This window comes from Chelonia mydas, chromosome 8 (assembly GCF_015237465.2).
Source record: "Chelonia mydas isolate rCheMyd1 chromosome 8, rCheMyd1.pri.v2, whole genome shotgun sequence".
Taxonomy (NCBI): domain Eukaryota; kingdom Metazoa; phylum Chordata; order Testudines; family Cheloniidae; genus Chelonia; species Chelonia mydas.
This window is the reverse complement of record NC_057854.1, coordinates 70,828,914-70,856,263: the sequence shown is the minus strand read 5'-3', so window position 1 is coordinate 70,856,263 and position 27,350 is coordinate 70,828,914. Positions and strand designations below refer to the sequence as shown.

Below are 27,350 nucleotides of genomic sequence, written 5' to 3'. Positions count from 1 at the left end.
GCTTTTTCTGCATTTCTAATGCAGCACAGGCCAAGATTTCTCAGTTTTGTTTAAATCTGTCTTTCGTTCATCAGCATCAGTGATACTAGTGCAGCTCTGGGAACAGGGTTCATTACTTAACTTGTGTTCCTTCTATTAGCTTTCTCACAAAAAAGCCTCTGTAGTTAGGCTAATTTCACTTGATATCAATAACCAAATCTTGTTTTAATAGCCAGGTAGGGCACTTTGGTGATGTCAGAGGCATGAATACATGCCTCTGACATCACCAAACTACACAGGGCTGGGAATTTATCAAGAAAATGCAGAGTAAAACCCATACACTTATTATATACAATGGATGGAAAATAAGGAAAGCGAAAAGGACAAAGGGTAAAAATCATTCCTTTCATTTTTTAGTGTAAACTAATATACCCGTTAATTGCAAATTTCTCAATCCTCTCCTCCCTGTTCTAGCACTCTGTAGACTATTGGCCTCTAAAATGCCAGTTTGAAAAAGTATATGAACCTTCAGAACAATTTCCTACAAACATATCCTTAGAATTTAAGCATCCAATGACAATTTTCAAAAAATTTGTAAAGGTAGAGTGACGCGCAGCCTAGACCTTGTCTCCCAAGGACCAGCTCAGAATGAATTTTTATATTTGACTCCTGTCAGGAGTCCAGAAAAGAGAATTCATAATAGAAATACAGAGAAAACTTTAATTGTGATTATTTGAACAATGGTTTTGAGATAAATCTTAGGCCAAGTCTTGCTCACCTTACATACGTAGTCTATTGACTAACTAATAGAGCATGCAATAAAGCTACTGCTAAAATATAACATCTCGTAAATGAATATGGGCTAAATTGTGGCTTTACCATAAATCCTGAATAAGGGGCAGCATGTGGTTGTGCTGATGCAAAAGCAGACTAGAAAACCAGTCATGATTGTATCACAATCTGGTGCCCAGTTCACCCTTTGCTCCAGAACAGAAGTGCCAACCCTGTATCAGACACAGATTGCTTTCCTCTTTGCACCAGCTAACTACATTGGCCAGCGTGTATATGTGCGTGTGTGGGAGGTGAGGTGTAGTGTAGCCTACTCCCCTCCCACCCAGGCTGGAGGGGGAGGAGTGGCCCCACATTCACTGCTTTCCCCTACACTACTTCCCATGATATGAGTAGTCGTGGCAGAGGACTAAATGGATTCCTTACTCCTTGAGTGGGCACACAGGGTAAGTGACAATCTCTCCCTGTGCTTACAAGGATGAACAATTTTACAAAGAACAAGTTTGTGAACTTAAGTCAGACTTCATGTTTAGAACAGGCTGCATTAGGCATGGGATTTTCTTGATTATTCATGCAGCAAAAGGCCCTGAAAGAAACCTTTTTTTTTTTTTTTTTGCACTATAATCTGCCATTCAGATCAGGAATTGTAAGATAAATACTAGGTTCTTAACTACAGTACAAAAAGCTACATTTTCCACAGTTCTGTAAGTAATGCATTAGTAGTTGTTTTACTTAAAAGGACACTGTCAAGGTACTTCTCCTAACCTTTAACATATTTTTTCTTACTGTTTATAATAACCCCCTAAAAGCTAACAACAGAAATCTCTTTCCTTCATGAATATTGCTTCCCTTCCCTTATGCATCTGTGACTGCATCATGAATTTTGTGGTCTTGGGTTTTAATTTTTAAGTAAAAGGAACACGGAAATATCTGTTTTGATGCCTTTTTACCACCTAACATACAGAATTCATTATGAAGACTTTCAAAACAAAAAAGAAAAAAGATTGGACCTACTTTGGGTCTGCCCAGCTTGACCGTTTCTATTTAAAAATAGGCCATTTTAAAGCTTTATCTGGAGTATTCAAGAGGTATAGATTAGTTCACACAATTTGTCCAGTTACTGTTCTGGAAGGAAGAGTGGAAGCCTCAGTAGATCCAAAGGTTCTGACAGGTCTCTAGATATTTGGATTTTAAGATGAACAATCCTATATTCAATACAGTAGCCATCTCAAACAGATCTCAGTCCTATCTATCTACCCAACTGCAATAATCATACTTATGATTCTCCCTCCGCTAGCTCTATCCCTTTTCTCTTCCTAGGCTATTCTCCCAATCCTATAGACATTCTCCCCTTACTCAAGAAACAACAGCCACTCTACCCATAATTGATTTTGATTTCCATCCTTCTTTATCCTTAGGATTATCCTCGATTAACCTGAGTTTTATGAAAGTCCTGCATTAAGTTCCATTTAAAAACTGCTGCTGGTTTAACTTGTGCCATCACTCCACACTCTGCACCAAACAATGCATTCTGAAGAACTTTTGAAAATCTCCATGAACCCCTGCAGGGTCACTGCAGCAAGAGAAAAAACTGTGGGTATTTTCAGTTTAAGAAATTTCTACTGAACGCTGCAAAACTAGGAAGGAGCTGCAGGGAGGTAGAAGGATTAGGTTTGTAATAATTGCCTATTTGAAAAGGAGAGTTCACTAACTTAGCTAAGATATGGAAGAGAAAGAATGGCTCAATGGGCAGGGAGAGCAGAGATTGGTAGATAGAAAAAATATGTAATGTAAATATGAGGTTATTCTGAGTTTACCTAAACTTCAGAAATGAATTGCATTTGGTTTGGATAAATAGGAAGAGCACAATCCTGAAAAGTCTTGATTATTCCAAATCATTTTGCCCATCCTAAACCAATAAAACATAGCTTAGACCTTAGACTGGTTTGGTCTGGAGAAATTTAGCCCAACTGCTCCCAAAGAGAACTCCTTCATTTCAAAGAATTTACCCTCTAAGAAGAGGAACAGACACGCTGCAGGAATAGGCTTTGTAAATCATTAACAAAAATCACAGGTTGGGGTGATCTTTCACAAAGCAGTGGGAAAATGCGGGGGGGTGTTCATCACCCATGAAGGCTTGGTAGGACAGGGCAAACTGTTATCAACTGGATCTTAATCTCAGAGCGAAATTCACCGCCATACAGAGGTCAGAACAAGGGCTATATGGCACTCAGATCTAACCTTCGTCCTGTTTCACCCAGACACAGTAAACATTCATGAAAGCACTTACAAATGCGGCAGAATGATGGCTGTTCAGTGAAAATGATTTACCACATGCTATATTTTTCAGTTATTAGAAGCAAATGCCTCAGCCCTTACTTAAAAACAAAAACGGCCAACCAAAGTTTGTTGTAATTTTATATCAGATAAAAGAATGAATGCACACTGCAGACCATAGGCCATATTCTGCCCTTTACTGTAGCAGTTTAATGCTCCAGTGGCATAAAGTGGCAGCAAAGGGGGCAGGTCCCTTGGGTTGTATAGCACTGATGTAATGACTTTATGCTAGCCGACCTCTGTACCCTCAAGTCTAGGAAGCATGTCAGGAGCCATTCTTTGACAGAGTAATGATTCATACAAGCTAGTGCAACTCAGAACATCCCTTAGTTGCTCTAAGTTGCACGAAGTACCAGTGTCAGAATTGTGGTGGTGAAAAGGTGCTGTAGTGATGTGGCTAGAGTAGCGCCCCCTTGTGGACCTTCCAGATGCCCTGATGAGATCATGGATCTCCACAGGGAGGTGACGGGGGGAAGGGGAGTGAAGAAGTCACTCTCTCCAGTGTCCATTGCGATGGGCTCTGGTCCATGAGCTAATTGTCCCTTCAGTCTTATTCTCTTCTGCAGGACTGGAGGGGCTTAGCCCTGAAATGCTCTAAAACAAAAAGCAAACCCAACTCAATACTGGGCTTCCCACCAGTCTTTCTGTGAGGCATCCCTGCCCTTTCCTTTGGGCTCAGTTCCCAAACAGTCTCTTACTTGTGTGTCACTTGCTCCTTGGGTCTAAGTGCTCCTCCCCAGTGGATGCTTGGGCTAGCAGGCTCATATCTCCACAACTTGGCGAGCAAAGCTCCCTTTAAGCAAAGATGCAGAGCTCTAGCTTCCTTCCTAGTCAGCTCTGAACTTATCCAGGCTCTCTCCTTTTATTCCCCCCTCCAGGCTTGGCACTGGCTGCAGGTACACCAGTGGCGGGGCTAGCTGGCCCCATAGGCTCTCCTTAACCCCTTCTCTGCTGGTGTGGGGGTGCCTTAAATTTTTTCCCATATGAATTTGGCCCATTAAACTCAAGGTTTTCCCCCCGAAACTGCTGTGAATTCTTCAGGTATAGCTCATTACTTTGGTGGAAAAACAATACTAATCAAACTGGAATGAATGTGTCATATGTTAGCAATTCGGCAAAGATTTGTCAGACTATCATGCTGCTTCCTATTATTATGTCTTATTTGCTCTACGGGAGCATCTACCAGTACCACTCATAGACCAGAATCCCATTGTGCTAAGTGCTGTATAAACATAGAAGAAAAAGACAGTCCCTGCCCTAAAGAGCTTACTATCAAAGCATATGGCAAGAGACAACAAGTGAAGACAGACAGACAGACAGACAAGTGGGAGCACAAAATGAAACAATGAGACAATAAATAAATATTTGCAGCTTCCTATTCCCAAATCATTGATCTGGATAATTTTTTTTACTCTCCACCTTGCCTCTTCATCAGGCTCTCAGAGTCTCACCTGTTTCCATCTGCTGTACACAATTCTTTTGTGCACAGCTGCATGGAATCTTACAATCTGAATTGCTAGTTTATACAATGAAAAAGTTTCTAAAATACATCTCACCAGAAAGAATATTCTGTTTATAATAAATATTACACACACACAGACACACACACTTAAATGTACAGTAGTGAAAAATAATCAGCATACAACAGATGTGTTCTTGTTAAAAACTACTTTTAGGAGCCAGTTAAATTGTGTTGCCTTGTAGACCTGTCCAGGTTTTTATTTTACTTTGCTTTTTCATTGCAGTTTTTGATTTGTTGCAGAACTGAAATAAAAATAAGCTTCTTATTAAAAACTACCTAGAATAGCAAATCCCATGCAATAAGAGCGTTAACAATTGTAAACCCTGTCATGTCTCTGAGAAGCAGAGGAATTATCTTGTTATCAATTTAATAATGGAACATTGAAGTAAATGATGCCATCCACTGACACCAGTAACACTCTCTCTCCTGGGAAATTCATGTCTGTAGGAACTGTCAATCTAGATGGATATGGACATATTAAACATTGTACCTTCAGTCCATAAATCTATTCTTTCTATGCTGCCTTAATAAAAAGATTCTGCATGGTGATAAAGACAAGCAATGCAGAATGTCTTGACATTACTGACCTACAGTCCTCCTATTTAAAAAAAAAAATCTTTCAGAGAGTGGATATTAAATAATTTAACAATCTCTAACTTTCCCTTGTTTTTCTTCATATCTTGTATTTAAAATATCTTCAAGAGTTTTTATGTCAAAGAAGATTGAATAATTACGTAAGGATGCAAATAGTGACTAATGCTGTATTTATTATCCAGCTGTCTTTGTTTAGAAAGCTAGCTGCTTACAGTCCTATCTTTGCTGCTTTATATCTTCTCCACCGGTTTTTCAAACTGAAGTGGAAACAATATACAGTACAGCTAAAAACAAACAAACAAACAAAACCTCACACATGGGGTGGGGTAGGGGAATATTTCAGCAAACAAATAAGACCCAAAAAGATATAAGCACAAAAAGGGGATCTTTTGTTCGCAGGGGGAAAACGTCAACATGAATGGAAAAGAACAAAAAGGGCCCCTTCTGAGCCTAAACTGGAATGTTTATTTTCAAAGCAGGAAAAAATTGATCCTGTGACAATGTTCAGTTATGATGACTCCAGTTCTATTACATCAAATGACAGATGTAGACTTAATAAGATTACTGGATGGATGTCGGTGAGGTAGACTGGGATATAACTCCAAATTAAGGCTCATAGTTGCTAAGATCCAATGTAAGTCCTCAGGCAAATGAAAACTGGGAGTTGGAGACAAGCCAATTTCTCAATAAAATAATAAAATGTTGTTGCTTTTGCTGAAACAGGAAGCTAAACAGACCACATCTGATGAGCTGTCACCTGATATAATAGACCAGTAGCTTGATTTCCAGAGATGTTCTCCACCCACAATTCCCCTTGAAATCAGTCAGAGTTGTGGGAGCACTGCACAAATGAGGAAGGCCTTAATCACAAGTTCTATGTAGTGCTTATTGTAGACACAATAGGTGCAAGTGATAGAACAATACCAGTGAATAAATCTGGCAGCCACAGCAACTCAGGAATCCAGTGAATTTACATGGAGAGCTAGCTGGAAAATTATACTTTTTTCCTGTGGAAAATGTTGTTGGCCAAAAAACTGGGAAAAAATTGTTTAAAATCCATAACATTTTCAATGAAAAAAAATTGACCATAGACTGAAAAATTTTAGGAGTTCAGTTTTTTTATTTAAAATATCAAATATTTTAGAGGAAAGAAGACACTTTCCGTGAAAATTTTTGTTTAATCAAAAACCCAATTTTTCATCAAAAAACAATTTCAAGAGAACATTTTAAACGGCTTTACTAATGTGAAATACAAATGAAAAGAAACTGAAGGGCCAAAACAATGAGACACTTGAAACAACCACATCTCCTCTCAGGGCACTCACTAATGAACACATTTTGCATGAATGAAAAAAGGCCACCAATACAAGTCCCCAGATGCAGATGTCCAACGAAGGCAAAATCAGCACCTGGAGAGAACACTTTAGGGAGACGGGAAAGCCGTAGGTGATCAGAAAATCCAGGGTCCTTATATGGGGGAGCCTCAAGAGGTTCATCAGTTCAGATAAACTCCTCAAAAGTTATCTGATGGCTGCAAACTGGCCTGGAAATTCAACAAGATCTTTGGGATTTATATTTAAGGTAAGGATGAAAATGACAAAGGAATAACTTTTCCCTCAGTCTCTCAGCCTTTTTGGTACTCAACAAAAACAAAATACATATGTGTAAATACATGAATATTAATGAAGGGAAAAATTCACAGTCTAAACAAGATTGAATCTGGGAGAGACGTGAAGGTTTGGGTCCGACTCCATTCTTAGATAACTAGTGAATCAATGCTGGGAATTTACAATTCCTGCAGGATGCTGCAAAGTTTGTAACACCTATGCAAGAGTACCTTTTGGGCAGTGACACTATCAAGAGAAAGCAAGGGACACCATTGTACGATCGAAAGAGCTAATGGAAAGAGATTATATCTGGTTTTACAATATTTCAGACACAAACTATAACCTGCAGCTAAAAGTCACCAACAGGGTGCTGCTGACACTTTATTGATTCTTAAGATACATATGGAAAGACAAAACAGGGAAGAGGCAGCACAAGTTAGTTGGTTTTTCCCCAATACGGATTTCTGAACATCTATCGATCAATGGTACTTATACAGCTCCCATTAGTATCTGAGCTCCTTACAGCCTTAACTCCTCTCCATTTTAAGCTAATCTTCATTTTACAGACGGGGAACTGAGATGCAGAAAGCCACAATGACTTGTCAAGGTTGCACAGGAAATTTACACAAGTCATTTTGAAATGAGAGAGCTGTTTTCAGTGGTAGATCCCAAACACCAGAGGTCTGGGCACTTGGAGACAAAATAAATAGATTCAATTATTTTTCCATTTAAATATAGTTTGTAGCTAATGGTGCAACAGTCTTTTACCCCACAGAGGATCTGGCCCTATGCTGCCTATTAGCCATAGCCATGGAAGGAGCAACACAGTGGCTAAACTCTTGTACATGGAGTGCACTAGATATATTTCTGTATACCACTGTATCTCCTACTCATTCTGCCCCCTTTGCCACAGGACCTGAGCACTGATCTCTCCATTGTTCTCTCTCCCTCTTCATATGTTTCTTTTTCCTTCATTTCTCTCTACCATTTCTCTCTTTTTCCCCACCCCTTTCCCAGGTTCCCATCTCTCTCTCTCTCGCTGTGTTCATCTTGCCCCAGTGTTCCTCTTGCTGTCTCCTCTGCCCCCTCCACACACACAGGTCTCATCTACTTTCCCCCACTGCCCCTGAGCACAGCTGGTCAAATCTCTTTTTGGCAATCAAATTTTGCAAACGAATAATCCTTTTTTTCCCACTGAATAATCCTTTGGGGGTTCTCCTCTCAACCCAGTTATTGAGTCAGCTCTACATATGCTGTTCCCCTGGTGTAATCACTCTCCTCTTTCCATCCCAAAGAAGTCTATCCTACTCTACCCTTCTCCCTTTTATCCTCTGCTTGTCTTCACCGACACCTCCCTGAAGTCCCATGGCAGACAGAGGTTAAAGGGGTATCTTAGGGTTGAGGGAGAAAGGAGAAACACGTCTGTGCCCTACTGTCTTTTATTCTTCACCTTCTCCCATTACACATCACTGGAATGTTACAGCAGGGATTGGGAGAGATGCATGAGTTGGTGAATGCAGGGTTGCTTCCTCCTCTACCCAGCCACTCTTTCTGTCTCCATGCCCTGATCCTTGCACCGCTCTCCTCCCTGTGATGCAGTGAAGGGAAGGGATGCACCATTGGGTGAGGAGTGAAGTCAGGGACAGGAGGAAAGGCTGTTTTGCCTGCCTGAAGAAAATATACCTTAACACACTTAAAACTGCCTTCACCAAATAAGGACACTTCACCAGAGAAGTAAATCGCATCATGTAATCGGCCACCCAAATACCCCAAGAGAACCTGCTCCAATATAGAGATAAAATCCCCGCTGATTGCACACCTCTAGTTATCACCTACTACCCCACACTGGAACCCATATAGGGTATCAAACAACTACAACCTATACTCAATGGGGACCCCATCCTGAGAGAAATGTTTCCTGAAACCCAACTTCTGGCTTTCAAACAGTCCCCCAACCTCTCCAAGCTCATCAGGCGGTGCGGACCCATAGATCACAATTTTGTCACAGATATTTTTAGTAAAAGTCGCAGACAGGTCACGGCTTCCATTAATTTTTCTTTATTGCCCTTTATTAAATTTTTTCTTTATTTTACGAAAAATATCTGAGACAAAATCTTAGCCTTACTTAAAATGTGTGCTAATTACTAATGTAAACACCTTGTTCCACCTTGTATTTTGCTGTGATGCTGGGAGCACCTTTCCCAGTCCTGAAGAAGAGCTCTGCGTGGCTCAAAAGCTTGTCTCTTTTCACAACAGAAGTTGGTCCAGTAAAAGTTGGTCACCCACCTCGTCTCTTTAAAGAAACTGTTATTCAGTGAAATCCATCCTGCAAAATAGGAAATCCACTGCAGGTCACATGGGATTTTAAGGCTCTGGAATGGCTTTATTCAATTTAAAAACTACAATTACTTTACCTCCCAATGCCACACATTTCCTTACCTTCAACATCTGTGCTTTTAGGTCACAATTCAGGAAAGCATGCACTGTGATGGGAGTAATCATGTACTTAAAGCTAAGCACAGGCTAAATTGCTTTGCTGAACTGAGACCTAAAAGCACAAGTGAAAGTAAGCAATACGAATCAAGACAGAACATACATAGAGCAGGTATGGCCATAGCTAATTGAATGCTAATTGTATGTACAGAAATAATAGCAGCTAAAATGGACACACTTACTTTCGATATGATCATCATTCTGTGAAGTCCGTATGTTCTTATCCTTTCACAGAAGGGTCTGGTACAACAACTCTGCCACTTTGACTTCACTGACTGACAGTCCAGTCATATTATGGGAGAGTGTTCACTTTAGCTATCAATACCATACCATAAGCTATACTGCAACCTCCCACTGCCCTACCTCACAAACAAAATGATTCATACTATGATTCCCCACAACTTTTAGGTAATGAGAATTACAGGGAATTACAGATTCAATCATGGCATACTTTTTGTGGACAGCAGAATTAATACCAGCTCTAAAAAAGAAGTCCAAATTCAAATATTCTCTATTGTTGCAACTACTAGCTATGTCCCACTGCCTCAAGGTATCTAATGTGCCATTGCCTGAAGGACATTGCTGTAAGAAAATGATGCTGAATTTAATCCTTCCTCAAGTCTAAGGTCTGCTTTAGGTCCGGGCACAGACTGGTATTTGTGACTTTTTAGTGTCTAGTAATTGGCTGCCTGCCTGTATCAGCATTAGTTTTTTGCTCTCAAGAAATCATTTTCGTAATGTTCTTTTTAAATAATTGTAGCACTTAATACTTCATGGTTTCCTCTAAGTCTTGATCAAATGGCCACACAGCAATATGAGACCCATTTTATTAGGTTTCAAAAGTGGAGACAACACTGAAGAAAATTAAACATGAAACAGGATATAAAACTATTGATGGGTGAATGTGGTGGTGTCTAAGATTTTGTGAACCTTGCAAGCTTTTTTGGATTCACAGCGTTCAAAAACCAAATCAAACCCAAGCTCAAGTTTTGCAAAAGCTTTTCTTCCTATAATTCAGGATTTTCTTCAAGAGCAATTAAATTAAAAATAGTTTCCTAATTAAAGAGAACCCTGTGCTTTCTATTAGGGAAAGAAGAACTACATCCTCAAAAAGATAGGCTGGCTCAAATGGGTGAACTGCATAAGATACACACTGGTTCTCTATTTCATCACTGAACTTCTCTCTGTATTTCCTCTTCCACAGTCTCTCCTAAGTGGGATGAAAACCCAATGAGTCATGTAGCATCATGTTCAAATCCCAAGGTGGTAGGACTTCAACATTCCCTTCTGAGAGATACGATCTGGAAATCTCGTGAGTGGGTAGTTTTATTTTTGCATACAGATATTCTAATTTACTTAAGTAGCTAGCTGTTATGTTTGATGACCCAAGCAGTCTTTTGGCTGCACTCCAGAAGCAAATAAGACACAAAATTAAGGGCAGGGAGCTGGCAATTCCCTTCAGACAAATCTCTTCTCCTTGACTGCCAGTTCCACCCACTTCTTGTTAATCTTTTAAGGAAGCAAACCAGTGAATGCTGAGAAACCGATAACAATTTTCACTAATATGTGATCCATTTAACTGTAATCTAACTTGTTCAGAACTACTGATGTGTTATCAGACATTTTTCTAAGTGAAAATGTAATAGTTTATGGGACTATATTTTAGTTAGAATGAAAAATATGTGAGCCCAATCCAGTATAGGAGAGGTTTTAGCACCATCCTATTTATTGGCAGACATTCAGCCAAAAAGGTAAGTAAACTGAGAATATACACTAGATCAGATCATGGGCTACTTTAGAGCAACTTTGAGCCCTTCCTTCCTACCCCAAAGCTGTCCAAAAGATGGTGTAACCAGGCACAGAAGGATTCCATCACAGAATATGGCGATCATCCAATTCCCCTCAGTCTGCTTCTCCCACACCACTCCCTTCCATGAGGCTAACACAGAGGCCATGGCTGGGATGTCCCTATACTCCAGTGAACCCCAGCAACAACAATAATAACCCGGTGAACTTGTCAACTGGCAAAACTTATAATAGTCATTAGGCAGCTCTAAATTCTGCCAGGGGACCAGATCGGTGAAAATCACCCTGACACTGTGGGTATGCAAAGCTGGCTTAAAGCCACCTTTGCAATCTCCTTTTGCGCTGCACCAGCTGCTACTTGGCCACAGACTGGGATCTGGGCCATTCTGGTGGACCAGGACCACCCACATATTGTTCAACTGTCTCATGCACTTTTTAGGAGTCCAGGACTTGCAGGTGTACTCAGCCTTTAATATGGTGCTGTGACCCATGGAGAAGACAGGATGTGGCTCAGAGTAAAGCTCCTATACCCTTACGCACCTAGAAAAAAAGTGGTCTGATTTTCAGAGGTGTTGAGCAATCCAGCTCTCACTGAAATCAACTGTAAATACTCAACCCCTTGCAAATGAGTGTACTTCTGCGGAGGTGCTTAAATATGGATTTAGGAACTGAACTTTAGGCACCCAGATTTCAAAACTGTGACCCTACTTAACTGCTATTGTATAAATTAACACAAAGCAGTGTAAAGTGCTAGTTTTACCACAATCATTAAGAATACAGAGAATACTTTAAAAAGAAAATGAAATGGAATAGGAAACGTAGGGATAAAAATGTGAAATAGTTGGGTGTAAAACACAAATCTCTGAAGCAATTTCCCTGTAGGGAACAATGTAAGTGGCAGCGGACAAGGCAAAAGAGAACTTGCTAATGTTATCAACAATACAGTTTTAAATTTAAACAAAGATGAATAAATGTCTACTTGCAGCTGAATTGAAAAGGAGCCTTTCAAATAGTTTCTTGAATGTAAGCCTCTAGGAAAGAAAGGTGTTTAGTGTGAGATTTTTCTTTTAAACATTAAAGCACACTCCTCCTTCCCTCTGGATATACCTACTGTTCCAGACTAGCAGACACCAAGACCCTGTGTAGAAATGAGGGGCTCCTCTATTGGGTCGAGCTGATATTGGGCACCTGCACCCGGCATGAGGGTGCTTGGTAATTAATGTTCAAGAGGTATATATTGTTTTAACTCCAATCAGAATATACAAAGACTTAGAGTGTCTACGTCAGATGGGAACTAAAATCTGGGAACGCCCGAGGTACAGCCAAGGTTGGAGAAAAAGGCTAGGCAGGATTTTATGGTGGCAATTTTTAAATCTGATTTACTAATAAAGCCAAATCATGAGTGTATTAGTAATATATACAGTAAGGGTATGATCTGTTCAGAGCACAGTGGGAATTGTAACTGTTTATGCGTACTCTGCTCAGTGGAAAAGGTAGAAATATATTTAAAAAAATAATTGTCTCAGAACCTCCCACTCCCACATCACAGGCTTTGCGAAATGATGGATTAAAATATGAGTTTAAGGCCTTGTCTACACTAGAAAGGTTTTTCCAGAAACTCCTGTGTAGACACATCTAATAGAGTTCTTTTGCCAGTACATCTTATACTAGTTCCCTGAATGAAATAAACTATACCAGTAATAGGATTCTTTTGCTGGAATAACTGTCTACACTAGTGCTTTGGCCGGCACAGCTATGTCAAACTGAATGTGATTTTTTTCACATTCCTAACCAACATAGCTATGCTAGCAATATTTAAGTCTACATTAGGCCTAAGTATTTTTCTTAATGAGGGGCACAGAATATCACTACTAAAATGAAGTACAGAATATGGACTATGGGAGCAAAATATAATTTTGCCCTTTGAGTGTAAATTTGCTTTTTTATTATTATAATATAAATTCTGCTTAGAGAAAAAATGAATTATGTAAATCACATGCACTCAGTGTCTTCTAAAAGATTAGCAGTCAGTTCTTAAAGCTATTGTACATTTTAAAAGGTCTAATTTTGAAATTTACTTAATTGACTGTAACAAACAGAATGGAAATGGGGAAGAAATATTTGGTGGATAAATGCTTTGCATAGGTAATAAGGCTGGCAGAATTTCATCATTTTTAAGAACGGTTCAATGGGTTGTTTTAAGACTTTAGTTTTTGATGGATCGTCAGCTATTAATGGTTTTAAAAACCATAAAATTTAACCATTTTGTTTTTTTACTTCTGAACATTGCCACAAGGTCATTTTTACCTCATATGGCAATATCCACAACCTAACATTAAAACAATGATCCAGGAGCAGGGCATTTCTTAGAGATTAATGACTGGACTGGGAGGAGGTGATGGCCTGAGGCATTGCTGAGAGCCGTTGACCCCAGCTGGTTTATACAGGGCATTTCTAGAAAGAATGAATGCTCTGTTCATTAGCCAATCAGATTGCTGGAATCATTTCTCAACATTCCATTGGACATATAACAACTTACAACATTCAGAAGATGGTTATTTTTTAAAAAGTGCTTATATGTGTTCTTGAGAAGACATAGAGTCTCTAAAGAAAAATGACAAAAGGAGAGCTCTACCTTAATAACATGAATAAAAATATGCAATTCATCATGTGATCATCAATAATTAATCATCAGATTCACGAACAATTTTTTTTTAGTACATTAGTGTGTATATTTTTAGAGCATTTCCCTTATCAGCACTCATTCTAAAAGGTTGTTCATATGTTTCTTCAAAAAGGAATTTTTAGCACTGGCAATAGCTAAAAGTAATGTGAGCACAAAACCAGCTTCAGCTGACTCTGGCCCTTAAGGGGTTTGTCTTTTCCAATAATCAAGTACAGCTCTCTGCACATTTTCCAGGATGGGTCTGGCGGAGTATTCCAGAAACTGCTTTCATTTTTTCCTAGCTCTCACCCTGAGGCAAAAATTTTAAAGACCCTCTTGTAGTCTTCATAAAGCTGTGAAAATTGTCCTTTTCTAACAGGATCAATAACTTACACTGTAAACCAAAAGAATTCTTCTTTGTGTAAGTACAAATTTCCCATCTGCCTTACTGCACCATATCATGACTTACTAGTTGTCAAACTTGGCTGTAAAAGTAAAACAAACAAAATAAGCTATGACTTTATAAAATACATGAAAATAATCTAACTCGGCACTAACACAGTTTGACTGGTTGTTCAAGCAATAGTTTTCAAACCCAAATCATGAAACATCTCACCACATTTCTCCTCAAGGTCCTCATTTGTCACCAGAAAACTGTACACTTGATGCACAGATTTACTCCTAGAACCTTCACTGTATTTACTGTTGGGGTAAACAGTCTCAGTTACAAATTGCAACTTCAGATAGAAGATGCGTGTTCTCTTGAAATTCAATTTTGTCCCACAACTATTTGAACTTAGTGGCATTAGAGTCTCTGCTCTTCTATCAGATTAGTAATAAAATACTTAAAAAAAAATAAAAAAAGATATTGTGACAATGACCAGCTGCAAAGCATGCTCTTTTGGGGCCAAATTTTCAGCTGGGTTGCTTAACTTTGCAAATATTGTAGAAACACTTACAGAGACTTATTGAAAATGTGGCCTTTCAGATCTTAGCAGACTTGAAAAGAACATTTTCATTAACAATATGAAATCTCACCTCCATATATCACCTTCCAGACTCATAGATGTCAAGGTCAGAAGGGACCATTGTGATCATGTAGTCTGACCTCCTGCACATTGCAGGCCACAGAACCTCACCCACTCACTCCTGAAATAGACCCCTAACCTCTGGCTGAGTTACTGAAGTCCTCAAATCACGGTTTAAAGACTTCAAGTTACAGAGAATTCACCATTTACATTAGTTTAAACTTGCAAAAGATCTGTGCCCTATGCTGCAAAGGAAGGGAAAAAACCGCCAGTGTCTCAGCCCATCTGACCCAGGGGAAAATTCCTTCCTGACCCCAAATAGGGCAATCAGTTAGATCCTGAGCATGTGGGCAAACTGGCTGCAAGGATCCCACGACTGACTCAATTTGAATTTAATTCTGATGTCATAATACAGTACAGGCAGTGTGGTCCAATGGCTAGTGCACCTGACCAGGAGTTAGGAAAATTGGGTTCTATTGCTGTGTCTAACGCTGTGTCTACACAGGAAATTTACCTGCAGAATTATACCGGTATAGTTCTGCTATGTGATCTGAGGTAAATCACTTCATCTCGCTGTACCACTTTTCCCCCTCCAACCATTTGACCGTCGCACATATTTAGACAGTAAGTCTTTGGAGCAGAGATTGTATTTATGATATGTTTGTACAGTGCCTAAAACAATGGGTCCTTGATCTCAGTTGGGGCCCACTAAGTGCTACTGTAACACGAAAACTAATAGCAGCAACAAATGTGAGGCTGGGGGGTGGAGGGGAGGAAGGATGATTTTCTTGCTTGGCTAAATGTTTTCATTTACAAAACAGCTACATCAAAAGTGAACTGTGTGTACTGGCTATTCTAAAAATAGTTCTGTGTTTGCTGGATGCTTAAAATAAAAATGTCAGTTCAACAACAAAATCAACAGACCACTCCCTGTTCAAAGTAATACTATCAACATGAAACGTTAAAATAAAATAATACATTCAAAGACATTTCCATTGGTCCCAAATGAACCTTCAACTCTAAATATCTAAACTTCAACTAGTTTAAAATCTAAACCTAAATTTTGTATCTCTCAATCCCATTTCTATTAATATTTAGATCACAAGAGGCCTGAATACTTATTTTTTTGTGCCTCCAGGAAGAAAGGATGAGACACAGAGCTTCTCTCCTTAGACAGAAGAATGAGAACTCAAATGCATAATGTGGTAACCTTTCTGCCAATCTTAAACCAGCCTCCGTTGTTATGCACCCATTTTTGAACATACTATTTACGCTTGCAAAAGTGCACAGGAACCACCTGCAGATGTGTGTGTAAATCAGATTTCTAGTTGTACAACTTCTTAGTCACCCCACTAGCCTGCATGGGGCTTTGGTGTGTCCAGGAGTAATTGAGTGGGAGCAGGGTGAAATCTCAGCTCCCATTTGATGGGCAATAAAGTTTTCTGCTCCTAAGGGGTAGCCATTTTGGGCTTCTTGTTTCAGCCCTACCCTTCCCACTCTTAAACTAATATATGCTGGCTCTCATATGATTCTAGGGGCTAGGCCTGGAAGGGATTGCTCCCATATGATGAAATTGAAAAACTACTGTGCACCTTTTTTCTGAGGGCAGTACACACATTAGAAGCAGCATTGAGAAGACAGGATTATTAAATTTACTTCTGGGGTCCAAGAGCATGGTATGACTCTAGTAGAAGAGTTTTCTCAACTCCCTGACATCCTTTACATCTATATCAGAGTTACTTAATCTATGCCTCAGCTGACCATCTGGTACTTTTGTACTTAGACCAACACAAGAACCCAAAATGTACTTGTGTTCTCTGAAGACCCCAAAACGTTCCCCATAAACTTTCAGTACTCTCCCTGCTGTAATACTGCAAATATTTAACCCTGAATTCTCCTTCTGCAACTATTCTAGGCTTACCCTCACATCCATAATTTTCCAGACATTTTGCTCATTTCACATGGATTTCTGTCAGTGCTGCAGTGACTGACAAGTTTTTCTGAAAGCTCTTTTCCATAATTTAGGGCCCCTTCAAAGTCCTCTTCTGCACTGCTGTGGCCTCTAGTGTGTATTCTGGACCAAACTGTTTTCTACATCAGTTTGCACATTGAGGTTTTGCATGACTTTGCTTACTGTTCTTTGATCTCCAGGAGATGTCATTTAGAGCTGTAAAAAAGTGGAGGAAATTACTTCATCCACTAGACAAAAGGGTGCCTTGTACTTTCTAATAGAGCCAGCAATGAGTGTTGTGCATCACTGTAATACCATCCCAAAGCATTTACGCTTTCAATCTTACACTCCCACACTGTGTCAGAGAGGTTGATTTTAATGACAGACTCTAAAAATTCCTGTCAGGGTTCCCTCTCCACTCTGAACTCTAGGGTACATATGTGGGGCCCTGCATGAAAGACCCCCAAGCTTATTTCTACCAGTTTAGGTTAAAAACTCCCCAAGGCACAAATTCTCCTTTGTACCTCGGATTAGGTAATGCTGCCACCACCAAGTGATTTAGACAAACTCAGGGAAAGGACCACTTGGAGTTCCTACTCCTCCCTAATAACCCCCCAAGCCGCAACACCCCCTTTCCTGGGGAGGCTTGAGAATAAACAAGATGAACAAAGACCAGCCTTGGGGTTTTTTAAAATTAGAATGGAAGATAATTTTACAGGGCAATCAGATTCAAAAACACAGAAGATTTGCCTCTGGGCCAAACTTTAAAGTTACAAAAAGAAAACCAGGAATACACCTTCCTCTCAGCACAGAGAAAATCACAAGCCAAAACAAAAATAAGCTAAAGCATTCCCTTGCTAGTACTTACTACTTATAATAGAGTTGGATTGCTTGCTTCCTTGATCTGTGTCTAGCAAGCACACAGAACAGCCAGACCAAAACCTTTCCCTCCACCCCCAGATTTGAAAGTATCTTGTTCCCTTATTGGTCCTTTTGGTCAGGTGCCAGCCAGGTTACCTGAGCTTCTTAACCCTTTACAGGTAAAAGGATTTTGTACCTCTGGCTGTTTATAGTACTGTATACAGGAAGGTTGTTACCCTTCCCTTTATATTTATGACAACTCCCATCATCTATGAGATGATGTAAACACATACACATGCTGGAAGAGTCCAAAAAATAATTTAGTGTAAGCTGATGATTTAACTACACAAATCGGAGGTTTAAGCTGTGGCAACTAAGAGCTACATTAAACGTTTTGATGATGAGAATAAACTGTCCGTACAGCTTCGCTGATGTCCATTCATATTAACACCATCAGATCCTTGCTGTCTGCAGTCACTGAAGGCAATATCACAATTTCAATCTTGCAGAAGGGCTGTGAAGAGATTTCCCTGCATTACTGGCACATGAGCAGCACACCCAAGATGCACTGCTGCCATGAATGTTCAGCAATCTGCAGCAAAACTGATGGGCTCATGACAGCTAACCTCCGGAATGTGAACATAACATTTTTGCACAAAACTCTCTTGCATGGTTTATAATCTTTGACATTCCTCAACAAGTCAGTCATTCTACTGATATATTAAATTCTGAATACTTGTGTTGAGGTAATGGAGTCATAGTTCTCAGTATGGATTGGGGCTCATTTTAATCCTCAAAATCCCAATATTGTCCATCAAATGCCTCATGTTTTATCAGTTAAGTGATTTATTCAACTTTAAGGGGGTCCGTTCTTTCAGTTCTTCATTAGAATGCTGGGACTCCCTGTAATGTTGGAACAGAGACTTTATTTGGCCTCTGTCCTAATGGTCACTTCACATGGAGCCTCTTTTTCTTCACTTTCATTTATTTACATTATTGAAACTCTCATCTCCTCTCAAACACATTTATTTGAAACTCCCATTTGACAATTTTGGTTTTCATTTCTCTCTTTCTTCACTTTTCTCTGACCAATTCTAAGATTTATACGGTCTCTGTCAGGTCATCTTTTTGTCTTTGAGACCCATGCATTGATAAGGTTTCTGAATTGTATTAATTTAGACTCACTCCTTTTCTACTCAATACGGTTTGAAAAAGAAAAACAAATTGCTCCATTTTTGCCAACTGTTGAGTAGTACTAAGGAATAGAGTTTGTCTGATTAGAGTGTACTCTCCCCATTAATAAGTGTACATTTTGATAAATCCTTAAGTGCTAGATGCCACATGTGGACAAAAATGAAAAACAATATTAAAAACCTGAACAGGTTCATGACCAAAATCCGTAGCCAACACTGCAGTGAACACATTTTGATGTCAGAAAGCCTCTTAATCTTTCAATTCAAGCAATGTGACAAGACAGGCAGGTGGCCCATTCAAACCAGTGAAAAAAGTGACATCTTATGAAATGAGAGGGAGGCCATAAATACAGATAGGCCTAATGCACTGTCACACATAGAACCCCAGTGATTGAAGTGACACTGTCTTGGGTATCTTGGGCCCTGTGTTTTTAAAAGCTGCCTCAGATGAGGTTCTAATGCCACATAATATTTTCTTTAAATGGCCACAACTAAGTTTTCAATTAACACCTCACTGATATGAATGAGGTGCCGGTGGGACAGCATTTACAGAATTGTTCCTGTTGACTGACTGGCAACAATATTCTGCAAAGCTTCAGGCTTCAGTTAATTTTATCCTAAGTAACCTTTCACAATTTAAATCAATGCTTTGGTCCTCTGTTAACATAGGGTATGTCTACAGAACAGTTAAACACCCGTGGCTGGCCCATGCCAGCTGACTCGGGCTCGTGACACTCATGCTGCCAGGCTGTAAAATTTCAGTTTAGATGTTTGGGCTCAGGCTGGGCCTGGGTTCTGGGACCCTCCCCTCTTATGGGTCCCCAGGCCCTGGCTCAAGACTGAGCCCGAATGTCTACACTGCAGTTTTGCAGCCCCACAGCTGGAGTCCCACGAGCCCAAGTCAAATAACACAGGCCAGCCACAGGTGTTTAACTGCTCTGTGGACATACCTTATGTTGCACTGATTTACATTTTGAAAGGTTACTTAGGATAAAGTTAACTGAAGCCTGAAGTTTTCATGAAATCAAATTTCTTAGCAAATGTGCCCATTCTTTCATTTTTGCCTTTCAAAGAACAAACAGTATGGATATTGAACAAATTCAGGAGAAAACAAACACCACACAGCCACAGTTTGGCTGGTGCTGCATTGAGAACCTCCACGTTATGACACAAACCCCTTCTGTTAAATCAAAATAATTCATTCTTGTGTTATCCCACCATGCGACTGACCCTGAATGTTTCGTAACAACCTTCTCAGATATTAAAACCCACTGGATGTAGTTCAGAGAGAGGAAGCCCCTCAGAGTTCTCCTCCCCCATTATTCCAGCAGAGTGATAGGGTTTGCTTCCCCCAGAAATAAGCTGTGGGGCCTTGCCCAAATGCCTGCAGATTAGCCAAAGACCAGTGGTATCTACCATAACAATTGATGCATTTGCAGCAGCTCCAATCCCCGACATCCCTCATTCCTTCCTACTTCAAGGTGACATGGCCTCAATAGACCCAGGCTAACATGGCCTCCCCTGGCCGCAGATTCCCTCAGGATCCACTTGAAGGAGGTACCCAATAGTGCAGCGGGCTCTGCAGAACTCAGGGGCAAGAGAAGCAACCACCTGGAACGGGGGACAGAGGAAGTGCCTCGAGATCATGAATCTAAGAGAGTGGGAAGCAAGTGTGAGAGAGCCAAGGGCAATGGCACTCCTTCCTTTCCTTCAAATGTCCCTTCCCCTAATGGGGTGAGAGGGAAGTGCCTGTATAAGGGATCTGCAAACTCAGCATAGAGTCAAATATATTATTAGCTGTGACTTCATCACTAAGCTCTGCCCACAGGTCTTAATTTATACAAGGCCCTGGGAAACCTAGTATTCGCCTGAGCCAAAGCTGGGATAATTTTCAGAATTTCCTTTGCAGTGTAGATGACGTTCACCCTAATGGCAACTGAAAGGATGCTAATGAGGGTTTACTTTCTAGGGAGTTAATGCTTAACCCTGTGTGCAAGCAGTTAAGTTCATATTCCCTTTGTCTAAAAAAGAGGTTTTCCCTAAAACTATCTGTATTACAAAGCAAAAGTAATTACATTTCAATTCTGGTTTGGTTTTAATATTTACTATAGCAAGATAATTTTCTTTACTGTAAATCACTTTTGTGTCCTCATCTCTGCTTTGCTTTCATTTGATTGGATAATGTCATTTTTTGCTTGTTAATTAAGTTCACTCACACAATGCTCAGAAAGTGTTTTTTCCGCCTCTTTTTAAAAACCTAACAAAACAATAACATGTCTAGTTTAAAACGGTTTTCTAGAGGAATGAACAGGATTGTAGAAAAACAATTTCTGCAAGTTCTAATTATACAGAGCATTTCGTAATAAGCATCAAGAGATTTCTACTCAGTGAACAAAAATTTGTTCTCAGCAATGAATTTACCATTATAATGATTATGGTTCTTAGTTTAATTCAGGGACAAATTTGAAAAAAAAAAAAAAAGGTCTGTGAGCAAAGCAGAGTTATGCTGCTAGAGGGTACTTTTTGCATATCCATATGTAATGTAAACAACCTCTAAGATTCTATAGAAGTCAGGCAGGGTTAGAATGCTAAAGCAAAATTCATATTCTAAAAGTAATAACGCATACAGGAGGGATTGGATCAGGAAAAGTTAATCCTCAGAACTGTGACGACTCGGACTCATTTTAATATAGCTCCTGGCTCTCAGAAGTGCTACAATTTTCTTAAACTAAACAGTTGCAGATACTACTAATTCTGAATTGGTCTCATCCACAAGATGCTGTCATATATATTCTGTGAAAGCTGTAGAACAATGTCTTTCCCAGAGGTAGAGTCATAAATTCTGCCTGGACAAACCATTGTGTACAGTACTCAGAATGGTCAAGGATGCAAATAAAGGATGTTCATTAAAATCAAAATGATAAAATTAGGAAAATTATTTTCATATTCACACTCTGACCTGGGCCTTGGTAATGGAAGAATTACAGCACAGTAGCAAATCTTCCACATGCAGCAATATCTAGGTCAAATGGGACATTTGCTCTGCATTTAACGACAACTACTTGATTCATGACATTCAAACACTTTTTTCCTGGCAGTTACCTTTATTCACGCTTCAGGAATGAGAACTGAAAATGCGAAGAAAGCATAATAAAAGCAAGGAATTGGAGCCAGTTGTCAGGAAAACTATATATTGTTTGCTTTGAAGAAACAGAAGAAAGATACAAATACAGTCAACAGGAGGAAGTACAAACAAGAAAAAACTAAAACTAAACAAGCCATTTACAACACACACTTTGCTTCTCTACAAAGGAAAAAGGACACTAAACTATCTAAACCACTACATGCCACAAGGGGCCACAACCATGGTTCCCTTAACTCACCTAACAATATTGGTAATCTATCCAGCTATACTCTTAGCCCGGCAGAAGAGTCTGTCCTATCTCGGGGCCTCTCCTTCTGCCCCTCCATCCCCACGAACATGATACAGTTCTGCAGTGACCTGGAATCCTACTTTCGATGCCTCTGACTCAAGGAATATTTCCAACACACATCTGAACAGCATACTAACCCACAGAGACCTTCCTGCCAACACTACAATAAGAAGGATTCTGCATGGACTCCTCCTGAAGGTCGAAACAACAGACTGGACTTCTACATAGAGTGCTTCCACTGATGTGCACAGGCTGATATTGTGGAAAAGCAGTATCACTTGCCCCATAATCTCAGCTGTGCAGAACACAGTGCCATCCACAGCCTCAGGAACAACTCTGATATCATAATCAAAAAGGCTGACAAAGGAGGTGCTGTAGTCAACATGAATAGGTCGGAATATGAACGAGAGGCTGCTAGGCAGCTCTCTAACACGACATTCAACAGGCCATTACCCTCTGATCCCACTGAGGATTACCTAAAGAAACTACACGATTTGCTCAAGAAACTCCCTGAAAAAGCACAGGAACAAATCTGCACAGACACAACCCTAGAACCACGACCAGGGGTATTCTATCTGCTACCCAAGATCCATAAACCTGGAAATCCTGGACGCCCCATCATCTCAGGCATTGGCATCCCGACAGCAGGATTGTCTGGCTATGTAGACTCTCTCCTCAGGCCCTACACTACCAGCACTCCTAGCTATCTTCGAGACACCACTGACTTCTTGAGGAAACTACAATCCATTGGTGATCTTCCAGAAAATACTATCCTAGCCACTATTGATGTAGAAGCCCTCTACACCAACATTCCACACAAAGATGGACTACGAGCCATCAGGAACAGTATCCCCAATAATGTCACGGCAAACTGGTGGCTGAACTTCGTGACTTTGCCCTCACCCTTCAAGTCAGTGGCACTGCTATGGGTACCCGCATGGCCCCACAGTATGCCGACATTTTTATGGCTGACTTAGAACAACACTTGCTCAGCTCTTGTCCCCTAACGCCCCTACTCTACTTACGCTACATTGATGACATCTTCATCATCTGGACCCATGGAAAAGAAGCCCTTGAGGAATTCCACCACGATTTCAACAGTTTCCATCCCACCATCAACCTCAGCCTGGATCAGTCCATGCAATAGATCCACTTCCTGGACATTACAGTGCTAATAAGAGATGGCCACATAAACACCACCCTACACTGGAAACCTACTGACCACTATATTTACCTACACGCCTCCAGCTTTCATCCAGACCACATCACATGATCCATTGTCTACAGCCAAGCTCTAAGATACAACCGCATTTGCTCCAATCCCTCAGACAGAGACAAACACCTACAAGATCTCTATCATGCGTTCTTAAAACTATAATACCCATCTGCTGAAGTGAAGAAACAGATTGACAGAGCCAGAAGAACACCCAGAAGTCACCTACTCCAGGACAGGCCCAACAAAGAAAGTAACAGAAAGCCACTAGCCGTCACCTTCAGCCCCCAACTAAAACCTCTCCAGCGCATCATCAAGGATCTACAACCTATCCTGAAGGACGACCCCTCACTCTCACAGATCTTGGGAGATAGGCCAGTCCTCACTTACAGACAGCCCCCCAACCTGAAGCAAATACTCACCAGCAACCACACACCACACAACAAAAACACTAACCCAGGAACCTACCCTTGCAACAAAGCCCGTTGCCAACTCTGTCCACATATCTATTCAAGGAACACCATCATAGGACCTAATCACGTCAGCTACACCATAAGAGGCTCGTTCACCTGCACATCTACCAATGTGATATATGCCATCATGTGCCAGCAATGCCCCTCTGCCATGTACATTGGCCAAACCGGACAATCTCTACGCAAAAGAATAAATGGACACAAATCAGACATCAAGAATTATAACATTCAAAAACCAGTCAGAGAACACTTCAACCTCCCTGGTCACTCAGTTTCAGACCTAAAAGTCGCAATTCTCCAAGAAAAAAACTTCAAAACCAGACTCCAACGAGAAACTGCAGAATGGGAATTAATTTGCAAACTGGACACCATTAAATTAGGCTTGAATAAAGACTGGGAGTGGATGGGTCATTACACAAAGTAAAAACTATTTCCCCATGCTAATTTTCCCCCCTACTGTTACTCACACCTTCTTTCAGAGTAACAGCCGTGTTAGTCTGTATTCGTAAAAAGAAAAGGAGTACTTGTGGCACCTTAGAGACTAACCAGTTTATTTGAGCATGAGCTTTCGTGAGCTACAGCTCACTTCATCGGATGCATAGCATATCGTGGAAACTGCAGAAGACATTATATACACACAGAGACCATGAAACAAAACTTCCTCCCACCCCACTCTCCTGCTGGTAACAGCTTATCTAAAGTGATCATCAAGTAGGGCCATTTCCAGCACAAATCCAGGTTTTCTCACCCTTCTCCCCCCCCCGCCCCCCAAACACACATACAAACTCACTCTCCTGCTGGTAATAGCCCATCGCTCTTTGAAACCTCTCTTTATAATGCGCATGATAATCAAGGTGGGTCATTTCCAGCACTAATCCAGGTTTTCTCACCCCCCTCCCCCCCACACACCCCCCTCCAAAAACCACACACACAAACTCACTCTCCTGCTGGTGTGTGGTTTTTGGAGGGGGGTGTGTGGGGGGGAGGGGGGTGAGAAAACCTGGATTAGTGCTGGAAATGACCCACCTTGATTATCATGCGCATTATAAAGAGAGGTTTCAAAGAGGGATGGGCTATTACCAGCAGGAGAGTGAGTTTGTATGTGTGTGTGGGGGGGGGGGGGGAAGGGTGAGAAAACCTGGATTTGTGCTGGAAATGGCCCTACTTGATGATCACTTTAGATAAGCTGTTACCAGCAGGAGAGTGGGGTGGGAGGAAGTTTTGTTTCATGGTCTCTGTGTGTATATAATGTCTTCTGCAGTTTCCACGATATGCTATGCATCCGATGAAGTGAGCTGTAGCTCACGAAAGCTCATGCTCAAATAAACTGGTTAGTCTCTAAGGTGCCACAAGTACTCCTTTTCTTTTCACACCTTCTTGCAACTGTTTGAAATGGGCCATCCTGATTATCATGACAAAAAGTTTTTTTTTCCCCTGCAGATAATAGCCCACCTTAATTGACTGGCCTCGTTACAGTTGGTATGGCAACACACATTTTTTTCATGTTCTCTGTGTATATATATCTTCCTACTGTATTTTCCACTGCATGCATCCGATGAAGTGGGTTTTAGCCCACGAAAGCTTATGCCTAAAGAAATTTGTTAGTCTCTAAGGTGCCACAAATACTCCTCGGTTTTTTTTGCAAGAAAAAAGTGTTAGCTTGTTTGAAAAGTATATTTAATATGTAGAAACTTGTTCTCATTGTTCTGGTTTCCCTGTTCTTGTACACTCTAGATAGAAGAACTAGATTACATTATAGTTTATTCTCCCACTTGCTGGTGATCTCTCTCTTGCAGTTCCTTAATTTCACACATAACAATGAAGTTTCATCTGAGGCAAACAACTAGTACTCAATGGACAAGGCATTTGCTTCTGCCAGCACATGGGTTGATTAATCCTGGCTTCAATGACTCTTTTCCTGGTAGCAGCTGGCAGAGGAGATGGATATACAAGAGAAAAGAAAGTGTATCCTAAAAATGGTTCCAATGCATTGAATGCCATTACCTAAAATTCTGAAGTTCCTCTCATAAGTTAAATGTGTTCCTGCTCTGAACCAGGCAGAGCAGGGCCTTGAACCTGAGTCTCTGACATGCCAGGGGAGTGCCCTAAACACTACAGAGTCAATCTTTCTTTCGTGGTTTCTCTCTGCCCCTGTTGGAACTGTTCTAGTATCCATAAATAATAAAATATTCACTAGGCCAGAGGAAGACTGACTGACTCTATAGCACTGTGGTTGGGCGCTCACCTAGGATATGGGATACCCAGTTTGAAGTCCCTGCTCTGCTGGAATCTGAGCAAGGACTGGAACCTAAGTCTCACACATCCCAAGTGAGTGCCTTAGCTACCAGACTATTGGCTATTCTGAGGTCTCTCTCTCTTTCATGAAAAATTCTGAAAGGTCTCTGAAGCCCTTGCAAAATGGAAATTTTGTTTACTTGGGAAGCTCTAGTGGTATAGCTTATTTGTAGTATAACTGTGTACCCACTAGGGGTTGTACTGATATAACTATTTTGCTAAAATTTTGCTAAAAAAAAAAGCTCACCCCTAACAGGAAGTGTTATTCTGGTACATTATATGTGCATAGACCAGGCCTACATTTATGGGACCTAAATCATCTGCTCAGTCTTGATTAAAGGGTCTAGGCATTTCACAGGTCATTCTGAGTATGTATCTGGCCTAACATGATGATTGGTTATTCTCAGGGATGAGTAGTTCTGTCTGGTTGAACGGAGTTTTCTTAACCCAAACTCAACTCCCTTACCTCTGGTTACACAATATTCATTTATTGACAATCCATAGTCAGTATGTCACAGATTACTTACTCTCGACTGATACTTAAAACTAATTCTTGACTTGACTGAACACTTGTAAGGATTTGTACCAAGTGATGAGTGAATGACAATGAAAATAAGATGAAGTACTGTTAGTATGGGAGTCACTGTGTTGTTAATTGTTTTAAGCCTCTAACCATGCTTAATGTGTATTAGAAGTACTCAGAAAACTGAGCAGAACCAGACTGAGCTAAATGCTTGTGAAGGGAGAAATCCATTCCAGCTACGTCAATCTTGAGTTTTCAGGCTCTGTAAAGTTTGGGGGCAGATTGCTCAGGGAAGTGATTTCCACTCTGAACCTAGCACAAGGGTGCTTGGCTGATGCACAGCCACCTCAAAAATACTATTCTAATGGGCTAGAATAGTGGCTGTACCCCATCTATTCCAGCTGCACGGGGTATTGGGGCCACTGAATCTATCCTTGTCTGCCCCCAAAATGGCATTCTGTGCAGGGTTGATGTTGAACAGAACATAAGAACAAAAGAATGGCTATACTAGTTCAGACCAAAGGTCCATCCAGCCCAGTATCCTGTCTACCGACAGCGGCCAATGCCAGGTGCCCCAGAGGGAGTGA

At 40.6% G+C, this 27,350-nt stretch overlaps 1 protein-coding gene across 4 annotated transcripts in view; it reads right to left on the bottom strand.

The window, feature by feature from the left end:
- DPYD (dihydropyrimidine dehydrogenase) overlaps positions 1-27,350 on the bottom strand; it is a 558,093-nt gene that overhangs the window by 153,142 nt on the left and 377,601 nt on the right. The gene's annotated exons all lie outside the window — the stretch shown is intronic.